Here is an 18,383-nt window from a genome sequence, read left to right as displayed (position 1 = left end):
GACTCAGAAAACACTGGAGCCCTCAGTTACTTACTTTTAGCTATCATGTAAACATCACATAGAATATGTAGCTTAATAGTTAAATGGCCTCCATTGTCTGCCTAGAAAAATGACGTAAAGAAAGCTTTACTCTATTGCCCAAGCTGACCTAGAACTCCTGTTCTAGTTTGTAATCCTCTAGCCTTTGTCTCTCAATGCTGATTTATAGACTGGGCCACCATGACAGACACTGATCATTGCAGGAAACACAAACTGAACCTGGTGGTGGTTAAAATCTTACTGTTCCAGAGGAAAAGGCTGGAAGAGCCCGAGTATGAGGCCACAACAGTGAAACTCTGTTTTCATTTGCTCATTGGTGTTATCTTGATGTTAATTTGATGGAAAAGCAATCTCAATTACTTTTGGAAAGAGAACTAATTTATGCTTGCTTATGAATTCTATTGTTAATATACTTCAAATATCATCTTTAAAACATTAAAAGTTACTCACTGAGCAGCCTACATATTCATAGCTGCACAGAGGGCTCTGGCAAAACTCAGTAGGTAAAAAAAAACAGAAAAAAGAGACAAAAAATGTGAAAGGAGACTACGTGGTGTCAGGAATAAGGATGATAAAAAGAATGGGAACGAGAGTAATCGGAATATCTATCTATCTATCTATCTATCTATCTATCTATCTATCTATCTATCTATCTATCTATATGCTTGTGTGTGTGTATGAAATTCTCAGGAGCAAATTTAATTAATAAAATGTAATTATAGATTATATTTTAAGAACATATAAATCAATTGCTTGTATATAGTTCATTTCATATTATTTTCTATTGAAAGCATGCATCACAATGCCAACTCTCTATTGTCTAGATATCCACAACCAGTTACAAAGGGATGAAAAAAAGGTGTATTTCATGAATTTCCATATACATTTTAGAGTGCAGTTGTCAAATTCTTCAAAAAGCTTGCTGAAGTTTTTATTGGAGAGATTCCTTTTTTTTTTATCTTGGAAAGATTTCTGATTTAACTGTTTGATGTCTCTTGCTTTGATCTACAGATATGGAAGAAAGCTGGTCTAGAGCAGTCACCCAACTCCTGACTTCTGTGATACTTTATGTGAGGTGGATTTTTAAAGCTCTAGTGTTTTATTGTTCCAAATACAGAAATACATTGAATTTTATATATGCTTTGCATCTCTTCGCCTTTCAAAGTCTATTTCTTCTGAAGACATTTATTTTAGATTCTTTAAAATGTTCAAGGAAAATAATTAGGTAGTCTGCTAAAACTGACAGTGTTTTATGATTTTCTGTATTTGAAAGAAACAATTTATATATAAATGATATATATTTATATATTTATAATAAATATAATTTTATATGTGTTATATTATTTATATATTAATAACATTTATATATAAATGTGTAATTTATATATAATATAAATATAATATAATTTATATATAAATATGTAATAAGTTATATTAGTCATATTCAAATGATTTTCTGTTTATTCCCTTGTGACACAATGTTTCAAAACTAAATTTAAAAAATATTAACACAGACATATCTGAAGACTTATTTATGGGGTCCTACCATGGAGTTTTGTACATCATTGGGGAGCTAACAGAATATGAAGGGCAGTAATACACATGCCAAATTGTTTAATCAAACACAAACTGAAAATTCAATTCAGCTCAAATCTAAAAGGTTCTGTTCCTAGGAGAGGAAAATAACAATTTTGGTCACTTTGTGATGTAAAATTCTGAAGCAAATTAAACTTCTTTTGTATGCAACCATTAAATTTGAAAGGCAGCTTTGAGACATGAATATTTTATAATGTCACATCTGAAATTTAATTTCTACTTTCAGAGAGAATAAAGCACCCTGGGATGATGCATTCATCACCACACAGTGTCAGATGGGCCAATCAGAGTGAGAGAACCCTCACTGGACTCAGCCCCCAAGTGAAAGGCTCCTTTAAATCTGTGTTTAGCTTCTTTGGCGCTAGCAAGGTTCATTACATAGCCAAGAGAACAAAGATATCCTTCTCACTTCACACAGAAGCAGTTGTTTGTGTATTAACGTGAGAAAGGCCTTCGCTGTGCTTTATGCTGATTTATTTGAACCTTGAGGGACATTGCATGCCAAAGTGCTTCTTGGAGGGATATATCTAGAGTGAGAAACAGGACCTCTTCAACATAAGCATGAGGAAGAATGATAGATAACTAGAGTTACAGCTCTCTGATCAAGTACTTTGCCAATCTCAGGGCACCAAACACAGCAGTGATGTTGCTTAATTAAATTATAACACCTCATGGCCTGGAGAAAGTGCAGGAAGCATGGAGTGCAGTAATTATGTAAAGCAGCCAAGAAGAAAACCCCAGATCTGAAAGCTTAGGATAAATTCAAATTGTGTGGCTGAGTAATTTCTTGTAGGTCATGCAAGCAGAATGTTACTACACAGAAATTTTAAATTTTCTTTACACTTTCTTCTTTGACTCATGAATTCCTTAGCTGCACGAACCATGTTGCTTTTTAACTGTGATTTTATGGCTGCCCTTCTTGCTTGATTTACGGTTTGTTTTTGTAAGGTCAGGTCAGAAAACACCTCTGACCTCATTTTAAAACTTATTTTGTATTTTAAATTATTTTATATTTACTCAAATTTCTGTGATTTCAGTTATGGCCAATGCATACTTAAAAAAAATGGACTCAGAAAAGAGGAATAATGGTTGCCACAGGCTGAGAGTGAAAAAAAATGGGATATACTAGTCAAAGGATATACAAGTTTAATGGTCATATAAATGAATTCTGGGAGCTAATGGACAGCATGAGGATTGTAGTTAATAGTATACGATGTACTTGATACTTGAATCAAAAAAAGAAATGTCTAGAATCTCATAAGTAGCCTTAGAATGAAAGGAAGTTAACTATTCAGTTTCTCAGGCTATATTTAGTTTAAGCAGAATATTAATGGTACATTACAAAAAGGAAAACATCTAATTTTATAAAATTGATGATCATCTACTAAATTGCTGTGATGTGGAGAAAAGAAAGGGACACAGAAGATGCATAAATTATCACTAATGGTTAATTAATGCTTAGGGCTATTAATCTTTAGGATTCTATTTTGTTATTAATTATTATTTCTATTATAAACATGTGTGTCCGTCCGTGTGTGTGTGTGTCCATGTGTATGCAGATGTGCATGTAGATGCCTGCGAAGCCAGAAGAGGGTGTCAGATTCCTTGCTTGGAGCTGGAGTCATCAGTGGTTGTGAGTTGGCCAATATGAGTACTAAAATCTGAACTCTGGTCCTCTGATGCAGTAATAAATAGACGTTCTTAACCCCTGAGCCATGTCTCCAGTCCTATGCTTGAACTCTTTATGAGGACTAAAAAGAGTGAAATAAGGAGAAAATAAAATAATGGAAAGAAAATCAGAGGAGGGAACAGATGAAGGAAAAGGCTTGGGAAAATCAATTTAACTATATTTAACCCTTCATCAATGTAACCTACTCTTATTCATATTTTTTTTTCTAAAATTTAGTTACTTATTTCCCATTACAACTTGGATTTTTGCCGGCCCATTACTCTTAGATCCATAAATGAAATCTATTGATTCTTTTAACCTGCCATACTGGCTACGTTTTACAAAATGATGCTTCAAACCCCCTCCCTTCCCAGGAGAGTCAGTGACATATGAAAATTGTCCCAAGAGATTTAGATTACTAGTTTATTTTACAGTGACATTTAGCCGTTCTGACAAGTGCTTAATTATTCTATGTTCTTCCATAAAGGTTGTCTCCGACAATATGTGTAAATCAAATAAATGAAAGTACCATAAGCCATTAGTCTTTCACTTTAGTTGGCATCTGTGATATCTGTTAATAATTTAGTACATTTGTTGACAATGATGAAGTCAACACCGTTACTGCTGGAACTGTTTTTTCCCCTAAGGATGGATTACACAGATGCTTATCTCTAATAAAGTTAAATCTAATGTCACAAGGCTGCATGTTGTTCCACAATAAAATAGCCTAAATACCTCATGTTAGTTCACTGTACCACCGTGCATGATATACTAGTCTAGGTTGTGATGTAAAGGGGAGACCATTAGAGCCATGGGAAATTACACAATCAGTCACAGCTCCATCAAAGCTAGCATCTCATGCACTGTTGATTATTTGTCTTATCTAGATCTTAATTTTCTCATCTATAAGGCAGATACTTTGGTCTAGATAGCAAAGGCCTTTTTAGTACTAAAATGAACGTATTTTGTGTTTTTAATCAAATCTTTACCCAAATTCAACCAAGAATTAGAGACTGTTCTTTCTCTTTTCATTAATACCATTACTTCCCTAACTCCGTCTGATCTTAATACTGAATAGCAGGTACAGAAATGACTGTAATGCACTCATGAGACTCCTCTATTGGGACTTGTTGAAATACAAGTAATTTTTAGGACAGAAAAAAAAATCTGAGTGGGGTTGATTCTTATCCTATTAGCAATGAACAAAATTTGAGTTTGTTATTTAAACACATGAGTTTTCCAAAGGTGGTTTAAATATGATATAGTAAATGGAAGAGTGTGAGAGGAAAATTGAGGAAGATGATGGCAGGAGAAATTTAATGCTTATCTCATCTGGTTAACGTGTTAATGCTTATTTCATCTTATTAGCATTTACTGAAATATCTACAATGTATGAAAAACACTGTACTGTTGCTATGTTAGAAAGTAACCAACAAAGGAAGAAAGTCTGTGCCCTTTGCCCTCATGCAGCCATGTCCTATGGTAGAAGCAGATGCTAAAACAAACATTTGTATTACTAACAGTATTTGACTCAGATGCGTGCTTACAGTATGTCAGACCTTTGGTTAGAGTTTCACTGTTCGTATCAAAACAAAATCATAAAATGAACATTTATAAAAATCACATCTTCATTTTTTTTTCAGAAGTGAAGAAACAAGTTGAATAGGTTTTTCAAAACTAACTTTTATTCTGGAGTCTGTCAGCCTCACAGGCTCTCTGCATCTTTCCCAGCTTCAGTTTTACTGCTCTGCTTTTATTTCTGTTTCACATTCACAGTTCAGATATAGAACCTAACTTGATGATTTTCACATCATCACTTTTTGGAAGGGGTTTTGTTTTGGGTCATTTCTGCTTTCAGATGTTGTTCAAAGTGTAGATTGGTGACTTCAGAGCCAGACTCCTTGTGCAGCCATAAATGTCAGAGAAGGACATTGTGTTAAACAAACACCTGCTTTCTCAAGGATGCACAATCCCACAGACACTCCTTTGGTTTACTCAGTTCTGAAGATAAGGATGGGCTCTGAATAACAGGCTACATTATCCATTTAGATATCGATCATAGTTAAAAACAATTTAGTACCATTTTAAATGGAAACTTAAAACAAATGAACAACAACCAAGCAAACCAGGAAGCACTTTATAAAATCTAAAAGAATATATGTGCTGAGAAAATTATATGAAATAATTATTCATATAGAAATATTTGTGGAGTAGACCATATATCTTATTTTTAAGTTGTGATGAATAGGCACATTTTTAGAGGTGCTTACTTTGTATATTTTTATATCCTTAACATTTATTCCAGATGAGACTGTATTATTTCAGTAGGAATATATAATGTTGGCATTTTAGAAGTGTGATATAAGGAGTCAAGCAAGGAGTGAATATTCAGAACTTTTGGTCATGATCTACCTGCTGCCCATACTCAGAGTTGAAAAGTCTTAGGACCTGCTTCTGTTTTCCCTCACATTTGTAACCAAGGAATTATGAGAAAGAATGTTTTGGGAAGTATTTTTCAGAAGGCAATACTCGAACTTCTCTGGCAGGCAAATGCTCACGTTTCCTCAGTATCACTATCAAATTGAGATGTTTCAAAGATATAGAGGAGATTTTGGCAGTAGGTATGAAACAGTTTCTCAGGCCCACAGAAACAAATATATATAGAGTTTACTTGTAAATTTAGAAAAGATTTTATATACACTTATTGATATGTTCATTTTCTTTTCTGATCTAGTTTTATGCTTTCTTTGTAAGATGATAAAATATCTTTTTAAAAGCAGATGGATTAGTAGGTTTCTATCACTGACAAAAATATCAGCTTTCAGGAAGAAAAATTAATATGGCCCATGATTTCAGAAGTTCAGTAAATGATGGACTAGTGCCATTGCTATAAATTGGAAAGGCAGGAACATCATGGCAGGAGGGAGAGGAAAGCTGGTCACTTCATGGAAGCTGGGAGAGACAAAAAAAAAAAAGAACGTGAAGAAAAGAAGAGGCAGGGAGAAAGAGGAAAGTATATATACATATATATATGTATGTATGTATATATATATATATATATATATAACAGATGATAAAAGATAGAGATCGACATAGATAGATAGATAGATAGATAGATAGATAGATAGATAGATAGATAGATAGATGGATTGATGGATAGATAGAGTGAGTGAGTGAGTGAGTGAGTGAGTGAGTGAGTGAGTGAGTGAGTGAGTGAGGTGTCATGGACAAGACAAACTCTCCAACTATGCTTTCAGTGATATCTTTCCTTTACTCATACTAATATATATATTAAGGAAGTGAAACTTACAATGGCAGCTTCTTTGTCATTTTCTCAGCAGATTTCCTGGTTGTCAGTCTCTTACCATCTTCCTGCCTGCTCTTCCTCTGTGTTCCTGAGCCTTGGGTGTAGAACTTGTGTTGTAGATGTACACGCTGGGACCGGGCTCCCCCAAAGTCAGTCACTGCAAGTTCTAGTTCTAGTTCTCTGAAATGGTCTCTGGTTGCTGAAAAAAGAAGCTTATTCGGTGTAGGATGATAGCTACACCTAGTTGTGGACATAAAGATACGCTTTAGAAGGCAGCTAGAAATTATGCATTAAAATGGGGGCAGTTGGTTCCTCTTTAAGATCGCACCAGCTCTCAGTTGTTGGTTAGAAAGCAGACACTATTTCTCTTATGTTGAGCAGGGCTTAAATTCATTACACAGCTGTTGATTACTGTCATCAGTAGACAGCTGTAGGTTACCGTCAGAATATGAGTCCTTAGGACTCATATGGTCATTGTTCCGGTTCATAGACATCACAGCAACATAGGACTTTGACTGCTTCCTTGCCTTGTTAGAGTGCGTAGCACCTTCTGGTAATATGAAAGCCAGACTGCAGGGAGAAGGCTTCCGGGTCAAATCCAGCTCAAATCTTCTTGTATTTATTAATGTAGTTATAGGTTAATATAAAAATATTTTTGAGGCTTTATCAAAGCATCAAAGGAGGTCCCTCTTTCTGCCTTCTCTTTTTGTGTTGAGCTCCCTCTTCCTCCCAAATTACAGACCCATTCCTCATTTTTCCCATTTCTCCATTTCATTTGTATCCTGCTAGTCCCCTATCTAACATCTTCATGCTATACTCAATGGTACCTCAACCATATGACTGCCCAAACAAAATGCAAATAATAATAATAGACATGCTAAGATAGAAGAGAGAAATGTTACAGAGTACCACCTCTAGACAAATAACCATAGGAAACTACTGTCTGCTAATAGGAATGAGAATTCATATTCCCTGGAATGAGCTTCTGGTTATCCCATTCAGAGTGGTCAGTCCTGAAATCACATACACACAGCGATGCTAAAGTCATTCAGAAGGTTGTATTTACATATTTATGCACATATATGACTATAATGATGCCATCACTTTGAGGGGGTGCCTGAAAGAGAAGAGAGGAAAGGGGATGAGAAAAGTGATTTAATTACATTTTAATTAAAATTTAAATAAAATAAAAAAGAACAGGCAGTAAAGGCTTTGCTTTGTGCTGTATTCTGAAGATTCTTGTAGCTCTGTGCCCTTTGAGGTTGCATTGTTACCTGTACGCATCATAGTATTTTAGTGAATCTCTACTTCCCTGTCAGAGTTTTACAATATAGTCTCTCCCAGTGACCTCTCAATATTTTGTTTCACATCTCAGCATATAGTTTTCATGGTCTTTAGTTCCACTAACATTTAGCTCAAAACTTCCCTGGGATCTCCTTTTTTTTGTTGTTATATTCATATTTTGGTACCACAAGATTTAACATGTGGTAGATAGTCAATAGCTTTGTTTTATTTTATTTTTTAATTTAATTGTATTTTTTATTATTAGTTACATTTTATTAACTCTGTATCCCAGCTGTATCCCACTCCCTTATTCCCTCCCAATCCCACCCTCCCTCCCTCATCTCTTCCCTGCCCCTTTCCAAGTCCACTGATTGAGGAGGACCTCCTCCCCTTTCATCTGACCCTGTATTATCAGGTTTTTCCAGAGTCCTCCTCTGTGGCCTAGCAGGACTGCTCCTCCCTTGGGTGGTGGGGAGTCAAAGAGCCTGCCACTGAGTTCCTGTCAGAGATAGTCCCTGTTCCCCTTACTATGGGAAACCAATTGGTTACTGAGCTACCACGGGCTTCATCCGAGCAAAGGTTCTAGGTTATATCCATACATGGTCCTTGGTGGAGTGTTAGTCTCAGAAAAGACCCTGTGCCCAGATATATTTGGTCCTTGTGGAGCTCCTGTCCTTTCCATGTCATACTAACTCTCCTTCTGCTGAAGGTTTGGTTATGAGTCTCAGTATCTGTTTTGAAACACTGTTAGGTAGAGTCTTTCAGATGCCTTCTGTGGTAGACTCCTGTGATACGTTCAATGCACATCTCATTTCTCTTTCTAAGTGAGGACTGATCATCTTACCCTGTGTCTGCTTTCTTGTTTATCTTCTTTCAGAAAAGAAAATAGCACTTACTATCAACGATTACACCATTTATATCATTTTTGCTGTTTTTCTCAACATAATCACACTTACTATGTCTGTTATTTTCTCTGGGATATTTGATTTACATTTTCTTAGGGATAAGAAACTCCTGATCTGATACTTAATATTCTAGCATACCCTGTTCTTTCATATATCCCTAAGGTTCAATATATTTTCCCATTTCGTAGTGTACTTAATTCTTATGTTATATCTACATGCATATATTGGATTCTGTAAACTGTGTGGATTATTAAATTTTATTTAACAGTTTTAAAATACTATATAACTTTCATTTTATTTACATTCGTTTAAAATATTTATTTCATGTTCTATTTTGCTGTGGAGAAAAGTCAGTATACTGTCTAGGTGTGGATGTATTAGAACTAAATGTATAATGAGCAAAATTAGACCAAGATGTTTTATCATGTAAATCCATTAATTTTCATTTGAGGAACCAAGAAAATTCCATAGTTTATTATGGAAGAAATCTTCATATTTGTCCAAAGATTATTTTTCAGAGGTACTGTTCCTTAAAGAAGCCCTGAAAATTATGCCTTCAAAAGATAAGAAAGCTGCCATCATCATCGGGCATGGAGCATGCCCTCCACCAATGTTACGATTAACAGTAATGAATGGCTCAAAATTCAATCCTTTTCACTTTGGCTCATTACTATTAATGAGACAAAATGAAAGAAAATGCCAGAGAGTCCTCCTGGAAAAATAGAAAAGGTGAAAATGAGAAATATGAGCTGAGATTTTAATTTGTAAGTCTGAATATAATAAGGTGGAGTCCTGGCTCTGTAATTCATCAAAAAGTCAGTCCTTAACATATTGCTATTTTGTTCCTGTTCTATTTAGGTTGTATTTTCCACAGTTTCCAGTTAAAATCTTCTAGTCAAGAGATTCTAAATAGATAATTTTTAGACCAAGTTCCACGAACCTATTAAAAATAATATTATCTTGTTCTATTTCACTCTTGTCATTTGTTCTGCAAACTAACTTTCTTTTTAAACCAACATAGACATAAGAATTTTAAAAAATATGGATATTTATTCTAGAAAAAAGAAAAACAGTTGCATCCAGACTGTATGAGTTATCTTCTGGCTGTACTAAAGTCTATGTGACTAGTTGTGTTCTGTGTTGCTTTTTCTTCCTACTTGATTTTTGTATTACCACAGTGAGTAGAAGGGAAGGGATGACTTAACATTGAACCACATATTACTGTTGGAGTCCTTTATTTCGAGTTTGCAAATTGACTGTGCTCTTGTAATTGTTTGTGTTGGAGGCAATCTTTCATTTTCTAAAATAAACTGTGCTATTCCACTATGTCCCTCTCTATCAGAATGTCTAGAAATACATTATGAAAAGCTCTTTAATTATACTCTTAAGTACTTCCATGCAGACTCAACAAGATCTACTGAAAAAAAAATGTTAATTAAATGTCTATACAGGCTGGGTATATAGCTTGGGATTGAGTTCTTTCTAAGCATATGCAGGGCCCTGGGTTTGATACCCAGCTTAGCTAAGATTCATGATTTATAAACGGCTGTGTTTCCTTCCTTTACAATTTTAAACCTTTGTTTCTGAATCAGTTACTTGTTTTTCTCTCCTCCTTAAACCCACGACAGATGTCTGCTACACCCAAAACTCTTGCAGCTCTCATCCAACAGCACCCAGGGCACCACACTCAGTCATTACGGTTGCCTATGGCTCCAACACTGCTGCCACTAATGAGAAAAACTTGTGTTAATTCAATGATGGAGTGTACAAAAGGACAAATTTAAAATACAAGCATGAATTTTGTTTCTCATCAAAATACCAGTTGTCAGCATCAAGAGATGATGACTAAAACCCTAGTCATTTGAAAAAATTTATTCGTGAGTGAGTATATACAATGTGTGTCTTTCTGCTTCTGGGATACCTCACTCAGGATGATCCTTTCTAGTTCCCACCATTTGCCTGCAAGTTTCATGATTTCCTTGTTTTTCATTGCTGAGTACTATTCCATTGTGTAAATGTACCACAATTTCTGTATCCATTCCTCAACTGAGGGACATCTGGGTTGTTTCCAGATTCTGGATATTAGGGATAAAGCAGCTACAAACATGGCTGAGCAAATGTCCTTGTTGTGTACTTGAGCATATTTTAGATATATGCCTAGGAGTGGTATAGCTGGAATTTGAGTTAGCACTATTCCTAATTGTCTGAGAAAGCACCAGACAATTTCCAAAGCAGTTGTACAAGTTCACTTATCAGTGGATATTAGACATATAATATAGGATTAAAAATACTAAAATCTGTTCACCTACAAAAGCTAAGCAAGAAGGAGGACCCTGGGTAAGATGCTCAATCCTCATTCAGAAAGGCAAACAGGATAGACAGCAGAAGAGGGAGAAAACAGGGAACAGGACAGGAGCCTACCACAGAGGGCCTCTGAAAGACTCTACCCAGCAGGATATCAAAGAAGATGCTGAGACTCATAGCCAAACTTTGGGCAGAGTGCAGGAAATCTTATGAAAGAAGGGGGAGATAGAAAGACTTGGATGAGACAGGAGCTTTACAATGAGAGCAACAGAATAAAAAAAAATCTGGGCACAGGGGTCTTTTCTGAGACTGATACTTCAACCAAGGACCATACATATAGATAACCTAGAATCCCTGCACAGATATAGCCCATGGCAGTTCAGTGTCCATGTGAGTCCCCTAGTAATGGAACAGGGAGTGTCTCTGACATAAACTCAGTGGCTGGCTCTTTGATCACCTCCCCCATGATGGGGGAGCAGCCTTACCAGGCCACAGAGGATGACAATGCTGCCAATCCTGATGAGACCAGGTAGGCTAGGGTCAGAGGGAAGGGGAAGAGGACCTCCTCTATCAGGGGAGTTGGGGAGGGGCATGGGAGGAGATGAGAGAGAGCTGGTAGGATTGGGAGGGGAGGAAGAAGGGGGCCACAACTGGGATACAAAATGAATAAACTGTAATTAATAAAAAAATAATTAAAAAAAGAAAAAATCATTCAGATGGTTTGAGTTATAATAAGTGACTTTTAATTTTTCCCTCAGTTTCCATGTTAACCATTAACTCTGTAGAATCTGTATCCCTCGGGGCTCCTTATGAAGTAACAGAAGCCCACTAAAATTAGTTCTGTCTACAAAGCAGTATTTATTCCAGATTACTTGTCTCACAAAACCAAAAGACTCAACTAGCAACCTAAGAGGTTATTATAAAGAATTCGTCAAATCCTGGTCCTTGCATTCTCTTAAAACACCATTGTTCCATTGTTTTTCTAATATGATGGTATTTACCTTACGTGTAAAACAAGAAAAGTGAGACAACAAGAATTTGCCTTGCTTCTTTGTTTGCAGCTCTTTAACCTTTGTTTCATATAGCTCTAATGATTATACTTCGACTTAAAGTTTTCTGAATTTTTATCTTTAATAATCTTGAGACATCCTTAAATACTTTAATTAGAGTAAACATATGTAAATTAATGAACACATACAGGATATAATAACAGGTTTTTATTTTTGTAGTGGGTTGCTGAGAGCATACGTGTGTGGGCTTGCATACACACACAAATGTACGTACACACCACACAGAAGTGTATGTGAAATTTAGCACTAACTTTATGATAAATTTAGTCTTCCCAGAAAGTTATTTGAATCTCAATGGCCGTTTGGATAAACTTAAAAAATACCCATGAGAAAGATTCTGCTTTGAAGGAATTAATGCTATCTGGAGCATTAAGTTCCTACTTGTTAGCGTTTCCTCAGGACAGGTTAACTTTCTCATTATTCACTTCCTAATTTACATAGTGACTCATGGAGTGGTTGTGTTCCACAGAAAATTGAGGCCGTTAACCTCCTCTTCTCTGAAAATTCTGGGTAGCTGATTATATGGCAAAGCGATCGGGCCTTGGTTTGGACATTTTATGATAAGTGAACTTCCTGTTTTTTAGAAAAAAGTTAGGATTTTCTGTAGTCTATGACATAATAATGATGAGTAAATCACATATAAGGTCCAAAAATGTCTCCCATAACAGTTATAAAAATAATATTTACTATTCCAACCTTTGACTAGAACCAGATAAACAATGGAAAATACAAATACACCCACTTAGAACATTTTGAAATAAATATTGTCTAAATTAGCACACATCGTGAAAATGTTTTTCAATATCTGTAGGGGTCTCTCTTAAGTCATCAATGAATTAAAATTCCCCCAGATTTAACCAGGGTAGAACTGTTTGATGAAATGTTGGTTGTGCAGTAGGAGTAGACGGCTGTGGAATGGGAAGTGACTAGGAACATGTATTGATCTTGGGGAGGATCTGAGTTCAGTTCCTAACACCTGTCACGTGGCTGCTAGTCATTTGAAACTCCAGCCCTGGATGATTCGTAGACTTGTTCCAGCATCCGTGCGTACACACTGCACCCATTTGTACACACTCCTCCCACACAGATACAGATGCACACTCATAATTAAAAGTAAACATTTAAATATCTTTTCACATGTGATTATTGACGTAAAATAATCATACTATGCTATGTGAAAATTTGTATTATAAATAATGGTGATATTTACACATTGATATATAAATGCACACTATATATATGTAAATGTATATCAAAATATTTCATTGTTTTGAATGTTCAGCACATTTATGTTCCCTACCTATTAACTTTATTGTGACTTCATGTTCTTTGTAGACATCCTTCGGGTTTGTTGCTCTTTGGATTTAGATTATATCTTATTTATTGTCTTTCTTCTTGCATCAACCTGTTCCTCTTTGTTTTTCTTTACTTAAGATAATATATATCATGCTTTTGTTTTAGGAAGATATGTCACAAAGTTGGTAGCTACTTTTTCTAAGAATATTAGAAATTTCATTCCAATGAGTTATGGCTTCCATAGCTATTCTGGCTGCTTTTAACATTGTCTCTTTTATTTCACAGTGTTCCTTAAAAACATTGCTTTCTTTATGTATTTAATCAGTTTTGGAGAGTAATTGTTAATTAAAGCTTTACATTTTGGTTTTTCTCTCTTGGCCTTCAATTTCACAGTCCCATGGAAGAGATTTTTTTTTTTTAATATTTCTCTCTGATATCTAAATCCTGAGGCTCAACTTTTATTAACTTACTTGTCAAAACTCTTGTTTAGTACCTCACATTCTTTGTTTTTGTGAGAATTTATATACATACAGTAACTTACAGTTGAAAAGGCAGCTATATCATAGTGAAAACTGGTCCTGTTAGAAGGGTCTTTTCACTTGGACATTTGCTTCCTCACTCTTCAGTGACTTGTTTACTTCTCACCATTTTCCGGTGTTGTTTGATCTGATGTTGCTAACCTAACTTCTATGTATTTTAAATGTCGACATTAACTTATCTTAACCATACAAAGAACATGGAGGACACTCAATGATCATATATTTCTGATGATTGAGAGAATGTGGTATTAACGTGCATTTCATGCTTTCTTTGTGATATCTAATACATTTCTCTAGTCTTCCTATTACTTTCCTTTTAACATTTTCTACAAATCTTTAGGTGACATTGATCCATATCTCTTTCCTGAAGCATACATTTCTAAGATTTATGGAAAGAAGAAAATTCTCACCTCTATGAATCATTGATTTTTGCTTTGGCACCTTGCTTTAACACATCCACCTGGTACAATGTCAGTCTATACATTTAAATGTTTAATAGTTTCACAAGTGTCTGGAGTATACACACATTACATTAAAACCCTGTAGACTATTTACTTTCTCCAATCACTCATATGGGCTGCCACTTGCCAAATGTTAATGTGACATCTGGTATACCTAATTCCAGTAAATAGCAACAACTTTTATGCATTCGCAGTTTATCACACATAGGCCATCAATTTGTTCTAAGACATGTCACTTGTGCAAATAGCCGACAGTTCTTATTTATTGAGATTTGCATCGAGCGAAACTAATCACTTTGATTCGAAGAATTTTGATTTCCTATCCAGATGTTAGTAATCTCTCATGCCATTTATTGACCTAAACAGTGTAAGGCTGTGAATTAATTACTTGCATTCACATAGCCACAGTATAAAGATGGTGTTATCAAAGGTTGGTAATATACTATGTTAGAATATCCCAAAACAAGGAAATAATTTCTGTTTAATATGGAAGAAGGAATATGCAATTAAAATATGATTTCTAAAAAAATATGGCAGTGTAGAAGTAAGTACAACCACAAACTAATATTTTTATTTCTACAAACAAAAGTCATGTTACACAAGGAAGAATTTTGGTTGTTTTTTTTTTTTCAAGTTCTTTATTCTTACTTTAAGGTAATGTTATTCATATGTTCAGTTAGTTGTCTAACCACATGCCAGTTCATCCAGCTTTTTTATTTTCAAAAGTCTCACCACCTATTTGCAGAGAATGTTGGAATATATTAAGATCTAAATAAATCACCTATGTACAAAAAAAGGAAAAATGTTGTACATGGTATAAATGTAATTACTGACATTATTTTTTTACTGTAATTATAGTATCAGCATTTAAAGATAAGATATTTATTTGGTTCAATAAAAGGTCCTATTAAAATACCTACATTATGGTATGGTTGACGAATAGTTACCTAAACCACATGTTTTGCTATGGGCTTTGAAATCTTTCAGAATTTCTCTCTGTACCTGCCACTCTTGAAACATAATGGTGAATTTCCATCCACACCTTTGTAGCTAGGAAAAGGTTAAGAATTTCTCCTAGCACAACTCTCCCAATGCAGCTCTTACAATAATAAAATGTACAAACCTAATTATAACCAACATCTCTCTTTTTGTAAAGTGGAAAGAAAATTACCTTTTAGTGATTTTGCTATAGCTCTGTGGGAAATTGCAAAAATGTATAATCTTGTAACACATACACTGAAAATTTCTCTCCTATATTTAGAGTTTTATTCTGGGAGGTAAAATTAGAAACATTTTCTCAAATTTCTTCACTGGTCTAACTTAAAACTGTGGGTGACTGGAAAGATGTACTCTAAAGGTATCATACTCTTCCAGGTGGATGATCTGGATGTATTTGTCCAAGTGTTCCATTTTCTTGAAAGTATTTTATGATGTTCCTGTTTTCAGTGTACAAAATTGACTTCATAATAAATCTATTACGTGGCTGGGAATTCTAGGTGGAGAATTACATTATTAAAGATAGATTTTTTATGGATAATCTTATCTGTATCACCTATTTAAATTTTCTATTTATTTTACTCTTAGGCATGGTGCAGAAAAGCAAACCAGAGGTCACCCTGGCTGACATATCTCACCTGTGAGTTTTCTTTTCATTTGCCTTACTGGACAGTGATAGAAATAATTACACACCCACAAGAATAGGCTCATAACTCTGTGCCTAATCAGGACCAGCACACTGAAGCTATTGCTTTCTTTTCCCTTTTCCCTGGGGAACTCTGAGCAAAAGGACAGTTATATGCTAAGCTAATTGTAGGCACAGTGTGCACTTTTACTAATGAACAAATTAAAATCTAAGAGCACCTGCTGACCCGTTTTAACTAGTTCTTTGAGGATGCTGTGCAGTGTGTTTTAACCACATTTGCCACATCTCCTTTAAGCTCTCCCAGATCCACCCTCCTCTACCCACCCAACGTGTGGCCTCTTGTTGTTTTATCTTTTGCACACCTATCAAGTCGAGTTCATGCTGCTTATATATTTTTATGTGTGGCCTACCACTAGAATATGGTTGACTAACTAAGGAATACATTTTTAGAGAAAGTTGCTATCCTTTTCCAGCAGCCAGGTTTTCATTCTTTATTCTTGAGACAGGCTCTCATATATTGCAGGGAGGCCTCAACCACTCTGTGTAGTTGAACATTTGCTTGCATTTCTGGACTTCCTTCTTCCAGTCCCAGAGTACTGAGATTACAGGTATGTAATTACTATGCCCAGTTCTTGTGGTACTTGGGAAACAAACACAAGGATTTGTGATGCTAGCTAAATGGTCTCCCACCTGGCACATACTCAGCAAAAAGGCTGTGAATAAGAAGAACACTACCAAACTCATTCTATGAAGCCACAGTCACCTTGGTACCTAAACCTCACAAAGACCCAACAAATAAAGAGAATTTCAGGCCAATATCCCTTATGAACATTGATTTGATGCAAAAATACTTGCAAACCGAATACAAGAACATATCAAAGATGTCATCCACTATGACCAAGTAAGCTTCATCCCAGGTATGCAGGGGTGGTACAATATACAGAAATCCATCAATGTAATCTACCATATTAACAAACTGAAAGAAAAAAAAACCACATGATAATCTCCCTAGATGCTGAAAAAGCATTTGACAAAATCCAACATCCATTCATGTTTAAAGTATTAGAGAGATCAGGGATACAAGGCACATATCTAAACATAGTAAAGGCGATATACAGCAAGCCTATAGCCAACATCAAACTAAACGGAGAGAACCTTAAAGCAATCCCACTGAAATCAGGGACAAGACAAGGCTGCCCACTCTCTCCATATCTCTTCAACATAGTTCTGGAAGTCCTGGCTAGAGCAATTGAAGTTGAAGGAGATCAAGGGGATACAAATTGGAAAAGAAGAAGTCAAATTATCACTACTTGCAGATGATATGATAGTATACGTGAGTAACCCCAAAAACTCTACCAGGGAACTCCTACAGCTGATAAACACCTCAGCAATGTGGCCGGATACAAAATTAATTAAAAAAAATCAGTAGCCCTTCTATATACAAAAGACAAAAGGGCTGAGAGAGAAATTAGAGAAACAACACCCTTCACAATAGCCACAAATGACATAAAGTACCTTGGAGTAATCCTAACCAAGCAAATCAAAGACTTGTATGAAAAAAAATTCAAGTATCTGAAGAAAGAATTAGAAGAAGATATGAGAAGATGGAAAGATGTCCCATGCTCATGGCTTGACAGGATTAACATAGTAAAAATGGCCATTTTACCAAAAGCAATTTACAGATTCAATGAAATTCCCATCAAAACACCAACACAATTCTTTACAGACCTAGAAAGAAAAATTCTCAACTTCATATGGAATATCAAGAAACCCAGCATTACTAAAACAATTCTCTACAATAAAAGATCTTCTGGGGGTATCTCCATCCCTGATCTTAAGCTGAACTATAGAGCAACAGTAATAAAAACTGCATGGTACTGGCATAGAAACAGAATGGTGAATCAATGGAACTGAACAGAGGATCCAGAGATAAACCCACACATTTATGAACACCTGATCTTTGACAAAGATGCCAAAACCATACAATGGAGAAGAGATAGCATCTTCAACAAATGGTGCTGGTCCAACTGGATGTCTACATGTAGAAAAATGAAAATAGATCCATACTTATCACCCTGCACAAAACTAAAGTCCAAGTGGATCAAAGACCTCAACATAAAACCAGACACATTAAATCGGTAAGAAAAAAAAAAGTGGGGAATGCCCTTGAACTCATTGGCACAGGAGACAACTTCCTGAACAGAACACCAACAGCACAGGCTCTAAGAGCAACAATCAATAAATGGGACCTCATGAAGCCAAAAAGCTTCT

The sequence above is a fragment of the Psammomys obesus genome, unplaced genomic scaffold, assembly GCF_907164565.1.
Source record: "Psammomys obesus unplaced genomic scaffold, mPsaObe1.curated_primary_1811, whole genome shotgun sequence".
Classification (NCBI taxonomy): domain Eukaryota; kingdom Metazoa; phylum Chordata; class Mammalia; order Rodentia; family Muridae; genus Psammomys; species Psammomys obesus.
The sequence above is the reverse complement of the archived record's forward strand: the minus strand, read 5'-3'. Positions refer to the sequence as shown.